Raw genomic sequence first — 22,139 nt, 5'->3', positions numbered from 1 at the left:
ATTAATGGCTGCGTTTTCAAAGAACCGTTTTGTTACCAGGAAAGCTCCCCAGGAAGGGATTGCATTAGTGCAACAAGGGGGAGCCTTGATGCCAGGCTTTCCAGACACTTCCAGGTGGAGACTTTTGGCCTAGGCCGGCCGCCGGGGACTCGGGGGCTGGGAGGACACACGGCCCCTCCCCCGCCCCGACGGGGCGCTAAGGCACCCGGCCCGCCTGGGGGGGCAAAACCCCGTGCCGTCAGCAGGCCGGCGGCTTGCAGCCCTCAACCTGCAGCCCTTTGCTCAGGAGGAAGGCGTCCTGCATGGGGTCACAACCCAGGAAGAGCTTCACCATGCCCTTGGCATCCTCGGAGCCCCCTGGCCTCAGAATGCAGCTTCTGTAGTCCATGGCAACCTGAGGAGAGGGGGCGGGGCTGCAGGAGGGTGGAGCACCCCCTTCACGGAGGGTGTGGGTGTGGCCACCTCTGCTGTGACTCAACAAAGGGCAGGGGAGCAGGGGGTTCTGGGCAGGGCCCTCAGAGCCTGGCAGGCCCAGGCGGGCGGCACAAGCATCTAGGCCCAGGCCAAGGACCTCCGTGTTGGTCTGCACGGCAGGCCGGCCTCTCACCTTGCCACTCAGGACGCCCTCCTGCTTGAAACGAGTGTGTGGACCGTGTCCGCGGAGTACACCTCGCTGCACAGGTAGCCATAGGACTGGGCGTCATAGCTTCCTGCCAGGTGGCCGAAGGTCGCAGGCAGGTGGGTCCCTGGGACACACGCGGAGAGGCTCCTGCCCGGCCCCCTGGCCGCTCCGTGCCCCTTCCCCAGAGCCCAGAGCTTGGGGCCTCAAAGCAGCCCTGTCTGAGTCCCCTGCCACTAGAGGGAGTATTGGCCCAACACTTCTAGAAAACGGGGACCTTGCGGGCAACTCAGTGGAGGGACACAAATCAATCTTTGCCGACTTTCTGCTGAAGCTCACGAGGGTTCACCCCTAAGCCTCTTACAGGGACAGCTGCCCGAGGCTCCGAGGGATGAGTCAGGGCTCGCCCTCCAGCACGGGGAGAGCGCGGGTTAAAGCGCTCACGAGGGAGTGAACTGCGTCTCCGCACCGACACGCACGGGCAAACCTCGTCGACGCGTTCCGTCCGGGGTATGAAGCCCTCTCCTGCCTCTTCCAGGCTCTCCAGAAAGCACGTGCAGATACGCCCAGCCCACCCTCGGACTCCGCGGGCCACAGCTGGAGGGACCAGCCCAGGAACCCAGGCAGGAAGAGGCCAGAGGTCAGCAGGCCTCGACCAGAGCCCGTCAGTCGGTCCCCCTTCACACACCACCAGAGGATCCTCTTGAACTGGGCAGTAGCCGCCAACCGACCGCTAAGGTGGACCCGGCGTGTGCTTGGCTACCTGGCGTGGCTGGGACCCTGAGGATCTCCTGGCAGAGGCGGGCATTGTCCTAGGCCGGGTCCGAGGGCGTCTGCGTGTGCAGGGCCTGGTCCACCTTGGCCAGGACGATCTGGCGCAGGTTGAAGAGGCCTGGAGGGCGGGAGGAAGGAGAGGGGGGCGCTGGCACTGTGTCCAGGCCGTGCTTTCCAGCCGGGCGGTCTGGGAGCCCCTTTCCTTTCCCTCGGCCCGGCCGCACGGGGGTTGGCCAGCCGGGACTTGATGAGCTTGTCCAGCAGCTCCTGGGGGACGGCACTGCCCGTGCCCCGCCGAGACTGGCAGCAGCGCCAGGGCTTCACAGGGTGCGGCGCTCCCGGCCCCAGAGCCTACCCTCTGGTTCTCATCCCCGGCTGTCACCAGAGTCGCAGGCAACGTGCCCTTCTTTTCGTTTGTCTTTTTTCCGGCCCTCGACCACGCAAAGGTGTGAAGCCCTGCCACTCGCTGCCACGTGGATGCACCGTGAGAACACGGTGCTCAGCGAGAGAAGTCAGACACAGAAGGACACACAGGGTGTGACCCCACTGAGGGGAAACGTCCAGAACAGGTAGATCCACAGAGTCAGAGTGGGTTCCTGGTTGTCAGGGACAGGGGAGGGGAGGGAATGATAACTAAGGGCGTGAGGGACCTTTTTGGGGTGAGGGAAATGTTCCAGAACAGGGCAGTAGTGACGGCTGCACAGCTCAGTAAAGTGTCCCCACGCGCTCCGGTTGCAGTCTGTGAGAGCATCGCTCTCAGGACGAAGGGCTGACTGCAGGAAGACTGAACGAGCACTGGGTCCTGGGCCCAGACACTCATCTGGGGACCCCCCCCACATTGGGAAGTCACTGGGACTTGCTGAGCCTCCACCGAGACTGGCAGCAGCCCCAGGGCCTCACAGGGCGTGGTGCTCCCGGCCCCAGAGCCTAACCTCTTGTTCTCATCACCGCCTGTCACCAGCCTTGCATGCAACGTTCCTTTCTTCTATTTTGTCTTTTTTAAAGGCAACTCTTGAATACCTGTATTTAACATGCAGGGAACCAGTCCTGACTCCTTGATCTGGGACTTCCAGCCTCCAGAGTCTCGAGGACATCCACTTCCGTTGTTTACGCGCCCAGTGCGTGGGGTTTGATGATGGAAACTGACACCAAGGGCGTCGCCTCGTGCGGGGTGACATCAGCGGAAGAATCCCGTGGCGAGGGCTTGCCTGAGGACCACGGGAGACCCCGGGCCCTCCCCGCCCCCTGCCTTCAGCCCCTCGCCTGCACCCTCCTGGGAGCGGAGCTGGTGCATCGCTTGCCAGAACTCATGGAAGTAGGTCTCCAGCTCATCATGCTGCAACAGGGAGGGCGGGTTGGGCGTAGGCTTGGTGAAGTTGGCCACCATGGCCGCGATGGCAATCTGGCGCCTCCCGTCCTGCTGCAGGCAGCCCGGCTGCAGGCCAAAGCAGGCCATGTGCCCGGACTTCCCTTCCCTGGGGAGGGACGCGGGTGAGGCCCCGCTACCACAGAGGAGCCCCGGCCCACGGCCGACAGGTTCCCCCACGCATGCACCGAGGGTAGAGGTCCAGGTAGAACTTGCTGATGGATGACCTTGCCCGAGGCCGCGTCCCAGACCGTGTAGAGCCTCACATCTTCATCTTCGTGACGCATGTTGGCGCCTTCCTCCAGGTCGAAGGTCAGCCCCAGCAGCTCCTGGGAGATGCCCAGCCGCCCGCGCGTGACCACCTGCATGGGGAAGGACTCATTGAGCAGGTACTGGTCCACGTGGTAGCGCGTCTCCTCCCCCTGGTTCATGTAGTAGCGCAGGTCCTAGACGTTGATGGGCCCGTCAAAGTGCAGGCCCCGCCTCTGGCACTCAGCCTTCTTTAGCTCCAGGATCACGGCCGCTCCTGCTCCCCGAGGGGCTTCAGCTTCTGGGCCAGCTCATCTGCGGGCGGAGGGGAGAGGCTCAGCTATGTCCCTGTGGCAGCCGCCCAGCCGCCCCCCACCCCACGCCCCTCGAGGCAGAATGAAGGGTTGGGGAAGGCGACCCCCAAGGGCTGACACAGTGGGGTCTCAGGCAGCACCACGTCCAGTCAAGGTCCACCTGACCCCCGTCCCCACTGGGACTCGGGGAGGCGGGGTTACCTAGGAAAGTGGCCACCACCTGGCTGGTCTTGGCCATGTTCATCTCCAGCACAGAGTCGGCACGCGTGCTGAATCCCAGCAGGCGGGACTTCTGAGCCTGCAGCCTTACCAGCTCCCCGAGGATCGCGCAGTTCTCCTGGAACCCAGAGACAGCCAGCGCTGGGGACCGTGGGCCACGCCCTCCCCACAGGCCCCGGGCCAGGTCTCTGTGGGTGGGAGGGCTCTCAGGCCACTGGCGGGCACAGCCAAACCCCCTCCCTCCTCCTCCTGGCCTGGATTTCTAGACACTTTGGTGCTGTCCTAACATGTGGTCTTTATGAACACAGGTCCTTTTGGAACCAGAAACGGCGTGAACCATGATGAGCTCTAAGGCCAAGGGCAGGAAGAAATGTGACCAGGCTCTCCAGGAGCCACCCAGGGGCCTCCCCGGGCTCAACAATACAAACTTGGCTGCCGTGCAGACAGCAGCTCATCCCCACGGCGCCCGAACACCCAGCCCCTGGACGGCGAGAGACCTGTTGCTGCAGGTGCCCCGTGGTTGGCTGGTGAGGCCTGGCCCCAGGCGTACGCCACCTTCTCTGGGGCCACCTCTCTGGGTCTGCGGTGGGGTTCTCCTGGGAGCCCCCAGTCACCACAGGACCAACGTGGCCTGTCTGCAGCCCAAGAAGGTGGGGACACAGGTCTGTCCCCCGTGGACATCACCCGCGAGGCCGAGCAAGCACCAGTGGTGTCTGCGGGGAAGATGAAGGGCTCATGCACAGCCCCCATCTACTGAAGATGCTAAACGGGAGAAGCACAGACTGCAGCCACATGCGGTATGGACCAAACGCAAGTGTCCTTGCAGGAACCGATGTCTGAATGTCGAGGCTGTTCCCGGGCCACAGTGAGAAGGCCCAGGCCCCACGCAAGGCACAGAGAGGGGATGGGGGGAACATCTGCGAATCTGAGCTCATCGGGCATCACCCCAGAAGGAGAGGGAGAGAGCCAGAAGGAGATACGGAGGGAGAGGGAGAGAGAGGGAGGTACAGACGTCTCTCCTTTCCCTGGGGGTTCTCTAGTGCAGCCAAGCCTGAAAACCACTGCATTTCGGGAGATGGGTCCTCGTGGAAAAGTTAAATAGTAGCTCATGGCATTATCGACACATATTAAAATGGCCCCAAATCTTGGGGAGTCAGGGAGGGGAGCTGGCGGCTGCCTCGTAAAGGAGGAGAGATTGGGCGTCAGAGGAGGTGCCTGCCTCCACCACCTCCGCCGCCGCTGCCCCCCCCCAGGGCCCCGCAGACTTCATCTCCCAGCTGTGGTCCTGGGCTGGAAGGCAGCGGGGAGGTCAGGCCGTCCCAAGCATCAACGTTGACTTCAGGGCTGATCTGAAAGGCGCCTGGTGTTTGTTGAAGCAGAAAAAAGAGAAAGCAGTGGGCAGAGGATGGGAGGGGGAGGGAGCCCCCATCAGCCCTTCTCCCTGTCTCCCTCTCTGTCTCCCTCCCTCCCTCCCTCCCTCTACCTCCCTGCCTCTCACTCTCCCTCCATCTCTCCCTCTGCCTCTCTCCCTCCCTCTGCCTCTCTCCCTCCCTCTCTCCCTCCCTCTCTCCCTGTCCATCTTGCCCTGTCCTGTCCCTCTCTCCCTCCCTCCATCCCTGTCTCTCTTTCCCTGTCCCTCTCTCCCTCTCCCTCTATCCGTCCCCCCTCCCTTTCCCCGTTTCCATCTCCCTCTCTGCCTCCCTCTTTCCCTGTCCCTGTTTCCCTGCTCTGCTCTCCCTCTCCCTCTCCCTCTCTCCCTGTCCCCCTTTCCCTGTTTCCCTGTTCCGCTCTTCCTATACCTCTTTCCCTCTCCCTCTCTCCCTCTCGTGCTCCCTCTCCCTCTCCCTCTCCCTCCACCTCCTTCCCTCTCCAGAGAGGGAAGGAGGTGGAGGGAGAGGGACAGGGAGCAGGAGAGGGAGGGGGGAGAGGGAGAGAGGGATAGAGGGAGGGAGAGGGACAGGGAGCAGGAGAGGGAGGGGGAAGAGGGAGAGAGTGATAGAGGAAGGGAGGGAAAGACAAAGACATCTCTCCCTCCCTCCCTCTATCCCTCTCTCCCTCCCTCTCTCCCTCCCTCTCTCCCTCTTCCTCGCTCCCTCTCCTCCCTCTCCCTCCGTCTCTCCATCTCCCTCACTCCCTCCCAGAGACAGAGAGACGAAGAGGCAGAGACAAGGGAGAGGGAGAGAGGGAGAGGGAGAGAGAGGGGGAGAGAGGGAGAGACGGAGAGAGGGAGAGAGAGAGAGGTCTCTTCCTCCCTTTCCCTCTCTCCTCCTTCTCTCCCTCTCTCCCACTCTCCCTCTTCCCTCTCCCTCCCTCCCCCCTCCCTCTCTCCCTCTCCCCCTCTCCCTCGTCTCTCCCTCTCCCTCCATCTCTCCCTCTCTGGGAGGGAGTGAGGGAGAGGGAGAGACAGAGGGAGGGAGGGGGTGAGACAGAGGGAGGGAGAGGGAGAGAGGAAGAGAAAGGGCGAGGGAGGGAGAGGGAAGGAGGACGAGACGTCTCTCCCTCTCCGTCTCCCTCCCCCTCCCTCTCTCCCTCTCCCTCCCTTCCTCTCCCTCTCCCTCCCTTCCTCTCCCTCTCCCTCTCCCTCTCCTAGAGGGAGGGAGGGAGAGGGAGAGACAGAGGGAGAGGAGAGGGGGAGTCGGAGAAGGAGGTAGGGAGAGGGAGAAGGCGAGAGGGTGCCTGCTTCCCTCTCTGTCTCCCTCCCTCCCTCCCTCCCTCTCCGTGTCCCTGTCTCCCCCCTCTCCCTCTCCCTCTGTCTCTCCCTCTCTGGGAGGGAGAGAGGGAGAGGGAGAAGGAGGGAAAGTGATGGAGGGAGGGAGAGGGAGAGAGGGTGAGGGAGAGAGGGAGAGAAGGAGGAGAGAGGGAGAGGGAGGGAGGAAGAGAGCTCTCCCTCTCTCCCCCCTCTCTCTCCCCCTCCCTCTCTCCCTCTCCCCCTCTCCCTTGCCTTTGCCTCTCCCTCCGTCTCTCCCTCTCTGAGAGGGAGTGAGGGAGACGGAGAGATGGAGGGAGAGGGAAAGGGAGGAGAGGGAGGGAGGGAGGGAGAGACGTTTCCTCCCTCCCTTTCCTCCCTCTTCTCCCTCTCCCTCTCCCTCTCCGTCTAACTCTCCCGCTCCCTCCATCTCTCCATCTCCCTCACTCCCTCCCAGAGGGAGAGGGGAGGGAGAGAAGGAGAGGGAAAGAGGAGAGGGAAGAGGGAGAGGAAAGAGGCAGAAGAAAGAAGCAGAGGGAAGAGGCAGAGAGGGAAGAGGGAGAGAGGGAGAGGGAGAGAGAGGGGGAGAGAGGGAGAGACGGAGAGAGGGAGAAAGAGAGAGGTCTATTCCTCCCTTTCCCTCTCTCCTCCTTCTCTCCCTCTCTCCCACTCTCCCTCTTCCCTCTCCCTCTCTCCCCCCTCCCTCTCTCCCTCTCCCCCTCTCCCTCGTCTCTCCCTCTCCCTCCATCTCTCCCTCTCTGGGAGGGAGTGAGGGAGAGGGAGAGAGAGAGGGAGGGAGAGGGTGAGACAGAGGGAGGGAGAGGGAGAGAGGAAGGGAAAGGGCGAGGGAGGGAGAGGGAAGGAGGGCGAGACGTCTCTCCCTCTCCGTCTCCCTCCCCCTCCCTCTCTCCCTCTCCCTCCCTTCCTCTCCCTCTCCCTCTCCTAGAGGGAGGGAGGGAGAGGGAGAGACAGAGGGAGAGGAGAGGGGGAGTCGGAGAAGGAGGTAGGGAGAGGGAGAAGGCGAGAGGGTGCCTGCTTCCCTCTCTGTCTCCCTCCCTCCCTCCCTCCCTCTCCGTGTCCCTGTCTCCCCCCTCTCCCTCTCCCTCTGTCTCTCCCTCTCTGGGAGGGAGAGAGGGAGAGGGAGAAGGAGGGAAAGTGATGGAGGGAGGGAGAGGGAGAGAGGGTGAGGGAGAGAGGGAGAGAAGGAGGAGAGAGGGAGAGGGAGGGAGGAAGAGAGCTCTCCCTCTCTCCCCCCTCTCTCTCCCCCTCCCTCTCTCCCTCTCCCCCTCTCCCTTGTCTTTGCCTCTCCCTCCGTCTCTCCCTCTCTGAGAGGGAGTGAGGGAGACGGAGAGACGGAGGGAGAGGGAAAGAGAGGAGAGGGAGGGAGGCAGAGGGAGGGAGCGAGGGAGAGACGTCTCCTCCCTCCCTCTCCTCCCTCTTCTCCCTCTCCCTCTCCCTCTCCCTCCAACTCTCCCGCTCCCTCCATCTCTCCATCTCCCTCACTCCCTCCCAGAGGGAGAGACGGAGGGAGAGGCAGAGACAGGGGAGAGGGAGAGAGGAAGAGGGAGAGAGAGGGGGGAGAGAGGGAGAGGGAGAGAGGGGGAGGGAGAGAAGGAGAGGGAAAGAGGAGAGGGAAGAGGGAGAGGGAAGAGGGAGAGGAAAGAGGCAGAGGAAAGAGGCAGAGGGAAGAGGGAGAGGAAGAGGGAAGAGGGAGAGAGGAGAGAGGGAGATAGGGAGAGGAAAGAGAGAGGGAGAGGGAGGGAGAGGGAGAGAGGGAGGGAGAGAGGAAGCGACAGAGGGAGAGACAGAGAGGGAGTGGGAAAGAGGTAGAGGGAGAGCGGAACAGGGAAAGAGGTACAGGGAGAGAGGGAGGCAGAGAGGGAGGAGAGGAAGCAGGGAGAAAAGAGAGAAAGAACACACCGTCTACATTTCTGTCAAATGACACCGGGGATCCTTACACAACCAGGAGAAAGTAACACAGGGAGGCTCTTTCTCAGCTGGAACTGGAACTGCAGACGGGGCCAAACACCACCAGGCTGGCCACACGTGTCCAGCCGCCGCTCCAGCCCTGTCAGCCGTGAGTCCGGTCACCAGGGCTCTGAGTGTCTGCTCCAGGGAGCTGGGGTTCACCCTCTCACCCGGGAGGCCGGGCCAAGAGAGCAGGGCCCCGGGCTGGACACATAGGGGAAAACGCATCCCCACAGGACAGCTTGTGCGAGCAGATTCAGCTACCAGATTCTAGAGGCCCGGGACCACCCTGTGGCCCGTGAAACCCAGGAGCCACGAGGGTCTTGCAACGTGATTCCTGTCCGTTGGACTGTAAAGTTTGTGTAGGGAATCTTGGAAACAGTGGTAACAAGGCTGAATTGGAACGAGCTTTAGGCTATTATGGACCACTCTGAAGTGTGTGGGGTGCTAAAAACCCTCCCGGCTTCGCTCTCGTTGAATGTGAAGATCCCCGAGATGCAGCCGATGCTGTCCGAGAACTAGATGGGAGAACACTATGTGGCTGCCGAGTAAGAGTGGACCTGTCGAATGGGGAAAAGAGAAGTCGAAATCGTGACCGCCTCCTTCTTGGGGTCGTCGCCCTCGAGATGATTATGGGAGGAGGAGTCCTCCACCTCCCGCACATCTCCAAGATGGAGAGCCTTCTCCGTCAGCCAGAGCAGGTCCCTTTCTAGATATAGGAGAAGAGAGAGATCCCTGTCCCAAGAGAGAAATCACAAGCCGTCCTGATCTTTCTCTAGGTCTCCTAGCCGATCTAGGTCAGATGAAAGGAAATAGAAGACCACTTTGCAAGAGGAGTGGTGTACAGGCAATAACTTCATTTGGCAGGAGTATGTACAGAAAATTCAAGTTTTGTTTGAGACTTCCGAAGCTTGGTGCACTTTTTAAATGTTTTAGTTGTTCACATTTGTTTGTCTCTTGGGACAGTGACACATAAAGGTGTCATTCTCTATGGTTTGAAATGGGTCCTGGGAGGCATGTAATATGAAGAATTGTTACCTTACAATGTTCCCTTAAGCAAAATTGAACTTGCTTTGAATTTTTGGTCTTGCCTAGACTGATAATAAAACTCTAACTCCTGCCCACCTAAAGTGTGATGTTTACTATTATGGAAACAACACTGGCAAACATTGAAAAGACTTTCTGTAGCTGGGATATGGTATGCAGCTGTAGTTAAGCAAGCAGTCTTTAAAAGGTGCTGTGAACCCAAGCCAGCAGGTAAAAATGAAAGCCGCACCCTTACCCTAGATTAGAGGTTTAAAAATTCCACTAGTCTTCACACCGGACAAGAGATTGTCCAGGGAGTTTAAAATCTAAGAAGTTTCAAGGAAGTTAGTTTACCTTTGAGTTAGGTCATACGTCCCCTCTGTGATTGCTGTACATGAATACATAGCTCTTTGTAATATTTTTTGGAAATTTGAGATTATCAAGATACCAATGTCCTGCCAGATTAAGAGTATATTGTAGAGCTGAACTTTGAGTTACTGTGCAATTTTTTTTTTTCATGCTGTCATTTGTAATATGTTTTGTGAGAATCCTTGGGATTAACGTTTTGGTTGCAAAAGAAAAAAAGAAAAGAATCCGCCTGCCAATGCAGGGGACACAGGTTCAAGCCCTGGTCCGGGAAGATCCCAGGTGCCGCAGATCAACTAAGCCCGTGGGCCACAACTACTGAGCCTGCACTCTAGATCCTGGGAGCCAGAACTACTGAGCCCCCGTGCCACAACTACAGAAGCCCACACGCAACGAAGACCCAACGCAGCAAGAAAAAAAAGACGATACTGGCCAGGTGATCAAGGGTAAAATCGTTTGTCATAAGTCCCGTTGATGGTGTGTATCCTTGATGTGACCTGAGGAGAATGGCATTTTTATCTCTGTCTGGGTCTTCCGCCCCAAACCCCATAGCTCCAGACCAACCATAAGAAAACATCAGAAAACAAACAGACTAACAAATTGAGGGACAAAACACCTGACCAGTCCTCCTCAAAACTTTCAAGGTATCAAAACCCAGCGACGTCTGAGAAATGTCACAGCCCAGAGGAGACTGGGACAGAAAAAGGATGTTAGGGGAACACTAGGGAAATTCTAATAAAGTGTGGACTTTAGTTAATAACAATGTATCCATCTTGGTTCCTTAGTTGGATAAACATGTCACACTAAGGTACTAATGAGTTGGAAATAGGGGTACTGGGTCAGGGTCCACGGCACTCTGTACACTCTGTACAGATCTTTGCAACTTTTTTGTAACTCTAAGCTCTTGTAAAATTAAGCGAGTACTGAACAGAGCTAAGAATGTTATTTCCCTGATTTGAACATGCCTGAGTTTCTTTTCATGGTCACATTTTTGCTATTTGGATGTGTCTTGGAATCAGTAGCAAAGGAGAGTTGCCAGCCCCTGGGAAGATGTGGGTGGTTCGCAGGTGGCTTGCTCTGGAGCTGAAGACCACGGTGGGAAGTCTGCAGCCTCGGGCTGCACTTAGAAACATGGGAGGGGATGGGCCAGCTCAGTTAGGGATGGAACCTATAAATAAAACTTTTTTCTTTTCCGTTATGGCTTATCACAGGATACTGAATATAGTTCCCTGTGCTAGACAGTAGGACGTTGTAGTTTATCCATCCTATATTTAATAGTTTGCATCTGCTAACCCCAAACTCCCAATCCAACCCTCCCTCACTGTTTCTCCCCCTTGGCAACCACAAGTCTGTTCTCTATGTCTGTGAGTCTGTTTTTGTTTTGTAGACGCGTTCATTTGTGTCGTATTTTAGATTTCACATATAAGTGAGATCATATGATATTTGTCTTTCTCTTCTGACTTACTTCACTTAGTATGATAATCTCTAGGTCCATCCACGTTGCTGCAAATAGCATTATTTCATTCTTTTTATGGCTGAATAATATTCCATTGTATATATGTACCACATCTTCTTTATCCATTCATCCATCAGTGGACATTTAGGTAGCTTCCATGTCTTGGCTACTGTAAATAGTGCTGCAATGAACGTTGGGGTGCATGTATCTTTCTTTCTTTCTTCTTTCCTTCTTCCTTTCTTCCTTTCTTTCTTTCTCTCTCTCTTTCTTTCTTTCTTTCTTTCTTTCTATTTCTCTCTTTCTCTCTTTCTTTCTTTCTTTTTTCTTTCTTCTTTTATTGTCACACGGCATGTGAGATCTTAGTTCCCTGACCAGAGATGGAACCCACGCCCCCTGCACTGGAAGCATGGATTCTTAACCACTGGACCACCAGGGAAATGCCAGGGGTGTATGTATAGATTTGAATTAGAGTTTTCTCCGGATCTATGCCCGGGAGTGGAATTGTGGAACCCTATGGCAGCTGTATCTGTTCCTGCACGCCTCACATCAACCACCTGCACTCCAATCCTTGCTCTCAACGTCATCTTTGGGGAACCCAACCTGCGACAGGGACCTTGACAAGAAGAAATGGCTCAGGGAAAAGCTACCTGCACGGGGAGGAGATAGAGACCATCGCCCCTGGGGTGCGGAGGGGAGAGTGGGTGCAGAGGTTTGTCATTTCACCCCCGATACTCATCTCAGCCCTCGTGGCTGCCCCACTCTAGGTCACCTCGGGATACAGAGGTGACCCGGTTAGAGTCCCTGCCTGTGCAGGAATCGGGGCACCAGCGGGTCTGAATAATATTAGTGCAGGGTCTCCCCCGTGGCACTGGGGTTATTCGGGGCGGGTCATCCTCTGCTGAGGGCCCCTCCTGGGCACTGTGTGGGGTTTAGCAGCATCCCTGGCCTCACCCATTTGATTCCAGGGGCCCTCCCTCCCAGTTGTGACAACCACAGATTTTCCCCACACATCACGGAAGAACTGGGTGAGGCGGGGGCAGGATGGCTCTGGGCGAGGACAGCTGTGTTGAAGCAACCAGCCTGGCCCAGGGCAAGGTCTGCCCCAATCCCGTCAGCGCCTGCATTTAGAACTGCCCCTTTCCTCTCCCACCTCCCCTGCCCTGCAGTGGTCTCCGAGACATCATCCCCATGTAATAAATCACACCTTCTCAGTTTACTGTTTGCTGCCCTCGCTAGAACGTGAGCTCTTTGAGGACAGGGATGCTGTTATGTCCCCAGCACCTAGAAGAGTGTCTGCTGTGTAGTAGATGCTTCATAAATACTTGCTGAATAAAGGAGTTGAATAAAGGGATGAGTGGATGAATGAATGAAGGTTACAATGGAAGGAGGGGGGAGATTCCCTTTCTGGCTCTCGGGGGTTGGGAGATCAAGTGAAAGATCTGTCCTAAATAGGCTGACCAGCCTTCTGGGGTTCCCCGGGACTGAGAGTTTCCCCAGAGTTCCAGCGCTCAAACCTGAGCGGTCCTGGGCAAACTGGGGGCGGGTGTTGGTCACCCTATCTAAACACAGTAACAATTCCAGCTGCAATAGCAATGGCCAATGACCTCTACGGTCTTATTGACCATGCACAGTTCTCTACCTGGCGGGGAAGGGTGGGCCGGGATTGGAATTCTGGTGATCCAGGGCGGGTGAGGGCACACCCCGGGCTTGTGGAGGGGAGTCCAGGAAGGTTCTGGAGGAAGTGACAGTGACACAGGAGGGAGGGAGGAGTCTAAGGAAGAACATCCCACATGACAACCTGTGCCAATGGCCCTGGGCCCAAGGTCACACCTGACCAGGGCTTGCTTTTTTTTTTTTCTAATTTACTTTTCCCCACATGGATATGCAATTCTCCTAATGCCATTTATTGAAAACTCCTTAATTTCCCCACTTTCTATCATATCAAGTTCTCATATATCTGTTTCTGGACCTTTTTTCTATACCATAGAGCTATACGTCCCATCCTTGCACCACTAGGGCTGTTTCATCACTATAACTTTATTTATTCATTTTGTTTTGGCCGTGCTGTGTGGCATGTGGGATCTTATGTCCCTGACCAGGGATCGAACCCGCGTCCCCTGCAGTGGAAGCTCGGAGTCTTAATCACTGGACCTCCAGGGAAGTCCCCAGGGCTTGCTTTGACATCCATGGAATGGTGGCAGGTGGGCACGGGGAGCAGCTGTCTGTGAGCCATCCTGGGTAGAAATGCAGGGTGGAGGGGAGGACAGATGGAGCTGGAGGGGAAGAAGCGGAGGAGGGAGGGAGGAAGGGAGGGAGGCCGGGCGAGAGACAGACAGAGAGTTTCCGGAGACAATAGCTCTGGCCGTGTCCTAGGGCATGAAAGCTGAAAATAGCTCCTAGTGCCGGGAGCCTTGGAGCCGGAGCCTGGGAGCCAGGGTGACTGGCTCTCCTCCCTGGTGTGCGTGTGTTGCGGGGGGGGTGGGTGGCTCTGGGCTTCTCAGGCTGGGAATGGGGTGCACAGAGCAGGAACGGAGCAGGGACCCTTCTCTCTGGAACCTCGTGGGCCATCCTCAGCTCACAAAGCTGAGCCACTCCTTGCCCTACGAGTGGGGGGCTTATCCTCCCTGTCCCCTGGATCATACCCCCTCACACACAACTTCCCCGTGTGTGTTCCCAGCAACCAAGAGAATCTGTTTTTAAAAGATTTGGGGGAGGGGGGTAACCATACAAACAAGAGCAGAATGGATACTTTTTCAGGATATGAATGGCTCTGTGTAAGCCCACCCCCAGGGTAACCACAGTCCTGACCTCTAACACTCTTGACGAGTCAGCCTTGGTCTGGGCTTGCGGACCCACGGAAGCTTCCTCATTCCCTCCTTCAGGTCCCGACTCTCCCTCGGCGTCTTTGTGAGAAGCACCCGGGGAAGTGGGACTGCTAGGCTGTACTGCTGCTAGAACTCCACCTGGGCTCCACCAGGCTCCAGCCCCCCGCCCTGTCCACCTAACTGACCCTGAGGCACCTCAACTGGTAGGAGCAGCATCACCTTCCCTCCTGGGACTCGTGATACTTAAGGGAGACACCGAAAGACAAGCCTTTGGCTCCCTGGCTGGCAAAGAGCAGGTACTCAATTGTCATAAGTGTCCGTATCAGTGAGGGTTCTCCAGACAAACAGAATCCATATGGGGTGTGTGTGTATATACACACACACGTACATATGTACAAGCATACAAAAATATACAGCTGTGTACATATGCAGTATGCGTACACACATATACACACATAGTATATACAATACACACATACATATATACACACATATAAAATGCAGTTCGTATATATACAGTATGTATACACACATATACACACAATATAGACAATACACACATACATATACACTATACATACACACATATAAAATGCATAGTTTGTATACAGTATGTACACATACGTATAACATATGCAATATACACACCTAGGTACATATATAGCATACGTATATACACACATACAAAGATATTTAGGTGTGCATATAGACAGTATACATACATACACATATAATATATGCAATACATACACGTACATACATATAGACACACATATACACCTACATATAAAAGCATATAGCATAAAAATATATATGTACTGTATATAGAAATTCATCGTATATATACATACATATATCATATATATAAGATATATACACATACATATATACAATGTGTACACACACACACCTATATGTAAATATGCGCATGTACATACACATATAAATTCATACGCAAGTGTGTATATAATAGTATATTCATATATACATATAATACCTAGAAACATATTGGGGGGGGAGGTGTCACGGTACGTCAAGGGGGGGAGTCGAACCCGCCACCCCAGGTCCCGAGGGGTCTCCCCGGGTCTCCACTTCGGGCCGGTGGGTGTGGCCGGGGGGGGGGGGGCAGCTGAAGACGTGCGTGCGTGCTTGCGTGCGTACGTGCGTGCGTGCGTACGTGCGTACTTGCGTACGTGCGTACGTGCGTGCGTGGGGGCGGGTCCACGGGGCGGGAGGCGCTCGCCGCGAGTGAGTGGTTCAGCCGGGCCCCGGCTCCTTGTGCTTGCCTCACGCCGGCCCCAGTTGGCAGCAGCGCTGGAGGCCCCGGGCCTGTGACCACAAAGAGGGAGCCGGGGGCCGGACGGGAGCAGGCCGGCGGCGGCGGCGGCGGCGGCGCCGGCTGAGGCCCAGGCCAGGCTCCCTCCCCTCAGCCTCCCGCCCGCCCGCCCGCCTGTCCCGCCCCCGCCGGCGGCGCCCCGCCCCTCCCCCAACCGCCAGACTAGCCTGGTGCGGGGGCCGCGCGCGAAAACGTGGGGGAGAAGCTGAGGCTGGAGTCGCCCGTGGTGGCCGAGCCCGCCGTCTACCCATGGCTGCTGCTGGTCTACGTGAGTGCCGCCCGTCCCCTCTTCCCGGACCTCCACCTCTCTTCCCCCACGGCGCGCGCTGAGCCCACCGAGTAACGGAGCGACTCGAGTCGCCAGACCCTCTTTGGAGCCCCCCTTCCCGCCCTGCCTGGTTCTCCGCGGCCGTTTCCAGCCCCCGCGCGCAGGGTGGGCAGAGGGGAGCCGGGGCCGGCCGGGGGCACAGACTCGGCAGCGGGGACCCCGCGCTTCCGAGGGGCGCCCGAGCCGGTCTGCCGTTGGCCCTGTAGGGCTGGGGACCCAGGTCCGCCCCCCCGCCCCCCGGCCTGGACTGCCGGCGGGCTTGCCCTTCCATACTTTATGATCTGACACGTCGGGTTTCTTTTTCCTGGCCAGCTTTACCATTACCTGACCAGCTTTCCCAGCATCCCCTGATAATGTGTTAGATATTCAAGTTTTAGGGCCCGGTCCCAGCCCTATGGAATCAGCAACTCTGGTGGGGCTCAGTGATCTCTGTTACAACAGGCCCTCCAGATGATTTTTATTCACCTTAAAGTTTGAAAATATCTGCATTGTCAGCTGGCCGAAGCGTCCACCAGCAGGTGAAGGGGAGTGGCGCCTGGAAAAGATAGGGACTAGCCAAGGTAAGTACAGTAGCATTTGCCATGGTAGTAATGGAGAATGCCTTTTCTCCACTGGTTGGCACAGACTAGTATCTGGGAGCAGTGGCAGGGTTATTTAGGATGCTTTACATTGCAGTGTAGAGTGACCGCTGTCCTGGTTTGCCAGGGACTTCCCCTGTGTGAGCACTTAAAATCTCATCCTGGCAAACCCCTTAGCCTTGGGTTTGATAAACTTAGGGAATAACGTGAAATTTAGGGGAAACATGATCTAGGTTTTGGGCAAGTCACAAGTGCTAATTAAAGCTAAGCAAGTATGGACAACATCTAGCCTTCTTTACCCCTTTGCGGGGAGGTAAATCTTGATTGGGTGAGAGGACTTACTGTTAAGAGATCTTTGTAGAAACATCCCCTTCTGCTTAGTCCGCTGGTTCTCCGTTCTGGCTAGACATTGGCATCGTCTGAGGAGAGTTAAAAGGATTGTATTGGTCTAGTATGACCAACCGTCGGTGTGAGGGTTTTTAAAAAGTGCTTCAGAGGATTCTAATGTGCAGCCAAATTTAGGTGCCACTGCTTAAGCTTTTGAACCGCTGCTACGTATTTTCACCTCATCTTGCTGTGAGAATATCCAACTGTAGTTGAGGTTTGTTGTTTTTCTTTTTCTTTTTTTAACTGTCTTATTATAAGATTTACTGTCTTAAATAAGATTGAATGGACAGAAAATCCTGCTAGTCCATCTGGTATAGCTGGATACCCAGAGTAATATCGTTAAGATATGTACCATTTAAGTATTGTGACTGGCCTTTTAAAAATTAACATATGCATTAAATTAGTATTGATAGTATAGATCTCTTTCGAAGTTGTCATGTTGGGGAGCTATACCTCTAATCTGCTGCCATTGCTAAATATCTGGACACCTCTTACTAGGAATTGCTTTTAAAAATCTTTAGGGATTAAAACCAAGATTGCTGTATTATTTGTACTGGGACCACAAAAACCTCACAGAGTTCCCCCGCTGTACCTTCTACCCCCATCTCTAACCCTTGGCAACTTCTAATCTGTTCTCCATCTCCACAGTTTTGTTATTTTAAGAATAATATGTAAACATAATCATGAATTACTTAATCTTCGGAGATTGGCTTTTAAAAACTTTTCCCTCGGCATCATTCCCTTGAAGTTCATTTCAATTTTTGCATATATTAATAATTTGTTCCTTGTTGTTGCTCGGTAGTATTCTATCATAAGATTTTATCACAATCTGTTTCAACATTCACCCATTGAAAGACATTTGGGGAGTTGCCAGTTTGTGGCTATTAGAAATAAAACTGCTATGAACATTTATGTGTAAGTTTCTGTGGGAACTTCATTAAGTTTTTGTTTCTTTTGGATAAATGCTCAAGAGTACAATTACTGCATTGTAGGGTGAATCTACTTTTAGGATTAAAAGAGACTGTCAAGCTGTTTCTCAGAGTGGCTAAACCATTTTATTTTCCCACCAGTGATGTGATATAATTTTTCTACGTACTCGCTAGCATTTGATGTTGTCACTATACTTTAATTTTAGTTATTCTCTGATATCTCATTATGGTCTTAATTTGCATTTCCCTGATGGCTAACGATGTTGAACATCTTTTCATGTGCTTCTTTGCCATGTGTATATTCTCTTCCATGAAATGTCTGTTCCTGTCTTCTGCCTATTCTCTAGTTGGATTTTTTTAAGTTGTTTGGAGAGTTCTTTGTATATTATAGATACAAGTCATTTGTCTCCTATGGGATTTTCAAATATGTTTTCCCACTGTGTAATTTGAGTTTTCATCCACTTAAAAGGATCTTCTATGAAGCATTTTAAACTCATTTTGATGAGATCCAATTGATCAGTTTTTGCTTTTATTGATCATACTTTCGGTGTCAAGTCTAAGAATTATTCACCTAGTTGTAGATGCCAAAGATTTTCTCCTATTTTTTTTTTCTAAAAATGTCCTGCTTTTACATTTAAGATTATGATCCACTTTGATTTAATTTTTGTGTAAGATGTGTAAGGTTTAGGTTAAGGTTCATTGTTTGTTTGTTTGTTTTTGTCGAGGGATGTCCAACTGTTTCAGTACCATTTTTTGAAAAGTCTATTCTTCCTTGATAGCTTTTGCACTGCTGTCAAAACCAAGTTAAATGTATTTGTGTCAGTCTATTGCTGGGTTCTCTGTTCCATTCCATTGATCTATGTATCTACCCTCCATCACTACTGCGAAATCTTGAAATTGGGTAGATTAATTCCTCCCATTTTAATCTTCCTTTACAAATTGTTTTAGCTGTTCTTCAGCCTCTTCCTACCATATAAATCTTAGAATAAGCTTGTCTATATCCACAAAAACCTTGAGGGCATTTTAAGAGTAATTGTGTTAAGCCTCTTAACTTGGGGAGAATTGACAGCTTTATTATGTTGTGTTTTCTAATCCGTGAACAAGGTATGTCTCCCTCTTTGTTTGGGACTTTTAAAATTTTCTTCATCAGCATTTTGTAATTTTCAGTATAGAGGTCCTATAAATGTCTTATTGGGCTTCTATTTAAGTATTTATTTAGGTCAGTTGTAAATGGCATCACATATTTTTATTTAAGCTTCTACACATTTGTTATTAATATATAATTTGATAAAATTGTGTGGATCTTGTACTCTAAAACATTTACAAACTAATATTATTTCTCAAGCTTTATGTGGATTCCTTGGTATTTTCTCCATTTAGATTATCATCTCATCTTCAGATATAGACAGTTTTAGTTTTCCTTATTCAATATAATAGGATATATTACTATTCAACATTCAGGAGGATATATTCCTTCCTATTCAACATAGTAGGAATAGTTCTTTCATCTTTTAAATAAACTTTTTAAAAATTTAACTTTTAAATTTATCTATTTATTTATTTTTGCTTTATTTTCTTACTAGAACCCCCAGTAATATATTTAATAAAAGTGGTGAGAGCAGATATCGGTGCCTTGTTTCTGATCTTACAGAGAAAGCGTTCAGTCTTTCACAGTTAAATATAATGTCGGTATAGGTTGTTTGTAGATCATCTTTATGAGTTTCTGTATGTTCCTTTTCTATTCCTAGTTTGCTTGGAGTTTCTTTTCTTCTTTTTTTTTAAATCATGAATGGGATTGGATTTTGTCAAATGCTTTCTCTGCATTAATGATTAGGATCACATGACTTTTCCCCCTTAATCTATTGGATATGGTAGATTACATTGTTTGATTTTCAAATATTTAACCAACTTTGCATAACTGGAATAAATACCACTTGGTCATGGTATATTATTCTTTTTATATATTTCTGGAGTTAATTTGCTAATATTTGGCTGAAGATTTTTACAGCCAATTTCATAAAAAATACTGGCCTGTAGTTTTCTTCTTTCTATACTATCCCAGTCTGGTTTTGGTATCAAGGTAATACTGGCTTCATAAAATTAATTAGGAACTGTTCCCTCTACTTCTGTTTCTTATCAAGTCATGTAAAATTGGTGTTAATTCTTTAAGTCTTGGGTAAAAGTGAAACATCTAAGCCTGAATATTTCTTTTGGGAGTTTTTAAATGAAAAATCAGTGTTTCTCATAGTTACAGGAAAATTGAGATTGTCTCTTTCATCTTGGCTGAGTTTTGGTAGTTTTGGGTGTAGACGCATTGGTCCATTTCATCCACATTTTTGAATTTATAGTGTAGACTTGTTCATAATAACTTGTCCCTTATTAACCTGCAGGATATGTCATGGTATCCTTGGTTGCATTTCTGATATCTGTGATTTGTGCCATCTCTCTTTTTATCTTGATCAGTCTTGCTACATCTTTCTTGATGAGATTGTTTATTTTGAAGAACCAGCCTTTTGTTTCATTGATTTCCTCCCCCCCCCCCATTTTCCTGTTTTCAGTTTCATGGATTTTTGTTTCATCTTTATTATTTCCTTCTTTCTGCTTGTTTAGTGTTTTTTCCTCTTCCGTTTTTACTATTTTAATATAGAAAATTAGACTATTTCTTTGAAATATTTTCTTTCCCAATTTAGTGCTATAGACTTCCCTTTCAGCATTGCTTTCACTTCATTCCACAAATGTTGATCTGTTATATCTCCATTTTCTTTTATTCTATGCATTTAAAAATTTTTCCTTGACTTTTTACCCATGAGTTATTTGGAATTGTGATGTTTAGTTTTCATGTGATTGAAGATTTTCCTGTTGTCTTTCTGTTATTGATTTCTAGTCTGGTTCCATTATGGCTAGAGAATATACTCTCTATGATTTTAATTCTTTTAAATCTGCTAATGTTTTTTTTTATCACCCAGTGTATGGTATATGAGTGAATGTTCCATGGACACTTGAATATGTATTCTGCTTTTATTGAGTGTGTTCTTTAAATGTCAGTTATATCCTGTTGATTGATGATGTTTTCAGTTCTTCCATACCCTTGCTGATTTTTGTCTCTGGGAGTTCTATAAATTGCTGTGTTGAAGTCTCAAATAATAATTGTGGATTTGAAATTCTCTCCTTTTACCTTTTTCAGTGTTTGCTTCATGTGTTTTGAAGTTCTGTTGTTTGGTGCACACACATTTAGTATCACTAGGTCATCTAGGTGGATTATTCCTGTTATCTTTATGTAATGACCCTCTTTGCCCCTAATAATTTCCTTTGCTCTGAAATCTACTTTATCTGATATTAATATAGCCATTCCTGCTTTTTCTGATGAATGTTCACATGATATACCTTTTTCATCCTTTTACTTTGAACTACCTATATCATGATGTTTAAAGTAAGCTTCTTATAGACAGTATAGAGTTGGATCATGCTTGTGATTTTTTCATCTACTCTTTCAATCTCTGTCTTTGACTTGGTTATTTAGATCATTTACAGTTAATGTAATTATTGCTATGTTAAAGATTAGGTCTACCATTTTATTTTTTGTTTTGTCTTTTACCTTAGTTTCTCAATCCTGTGTTTCTCTTATTTTGCCTTCTTGTGGGTTACTTAAACATTTTTTGGTAAGTCCATTTTAATCTAATTTATTTATAATCATTTGTGTATACTGTTTGTATAGTTTTCTTAGTGGTTGCTTTTGGCCTTACACTATACATATGTAACTTATCATAGCCTACTGGAATCTGTCTTTTATTACTTCAAGTGAAGTTTCAAGATTTTACTTCCATTTAGGTCTCTTAATAGTCCCCAGTTTTAAAGTATGATTTTCTGTAGTATTTCCTTTATATACATTGAGAACCACATCAGATGGTGTCATAATTTTTGTTTGACCATCATAGGGAATTTAAGAAACTCATGAGACTAATGATAGTCTCTTATATTTATCCCACTTGTTTTCACCCATTCCATTGTTCGCCTTTTCTTTCTGAAGTTGCCAGTCTTCTGTTATTGTTTTTTATGTTTTCATAACAGTAGGTGATATCTGGGCTTTCCAGTGCCATTGGATATGAGTTTCAGGAAACACTGAGCCTGGCTCACTTAATGCTACTGAGTTGGAGGGTTTGTATATGTTGGGCCTGTTGGCACAGCAGATGCTAGCAGATTAGACTAATGCTGATGGGACTAGTGCCACAGGAGGATGCATTCCCATTCAGGCTATGCTGCTGCTACAGTAGATCAAATCCCCCTCTACCCCAAGTGTGGGGCAGTGACCTGCTGCTGTCACTGCTTCTTTATTAGGCTGCTTTCGCCTCAGGTGTGTGGTGGGATCCCTTGGAAGCTGCTGCTGCTGTGAATCACAGGGTTAAATTCATTTTAGAAATACTTAAATATAAATATATAGCCTGGCTCTTGTAGGACGTCTGTATTTGTTTTTTATTGCTTTCATACGAATTACCGCAAATTGAGTGACTCAAAACATCGTAAATTTATTACCTTACAAGTCTGACATTGGTCTCAGTTGAGTAAAGTAAAAGTGTTGGCAGGATCGACAGATGAATGGATAAAGCTGTGGCACATATATACAATGGACTATTACTCAGCCATAAAAAGAAATGAAATTGAGTTATTTGTAGTGAGGTGGATTGACCTAGAGACTGTCATACAGAGTGAAGTAAG

At 50.8% G+C, this 22,139-nt stretch overlaps 1 pseudogene across 1 annotated transcript in view; it reads right to left on the bottom strand.

Annotated features, from left to right (window-relative positions):
- Positions 1-238: 238 nt before the first annotated feature.
- The window catches only part of LOC309621908, a 97,423-nt pseudogene continuing 75,522 nt past the window's right edge, over positions 239-22,139 (bottom strand). Inside the window, exons 15-21 of the transcript in view lie at positions 3,524-3,659; positions 2,948-3,323; positions 2,673-2,868; positions 1,618-1,675; positions 1,383-1,511; positions 608-746; positions 239-394 (exon numbers count right to left, since the gene is read on the bottom strand). The product of the transcript in view is annotated as an uncharacterized misc_RNA (transcript). The remainder of the gene's footprint in view (positions 395-607; positions 747-1,382; positions 1,512-1,617; positions 1,676-2,672; positions 2,869-2,947; positions 3,324-3,523; positions 3,660-22,139) is intronic.

This window comes from Balaenoptera borealis (assembly GCF_965194805.1).
Source record: "Balaenoptera borealis genome assembly, contig: HAP1_SCAFFOLD_1162, whole genome shotgun sequence".
Classification (NCBI taxonomy): Eukaryota; Metazoa; Chordata; class Mammalia; order Artiodactyla; family Balaenopteridae; genus Balaenoptera; species Balaenoptera borealis.
The sequence above is the reverse complement of the archived record's forward strand: the minus strand, read 5'-3'. Positions and strand labels throughout refer to the sequence as shown.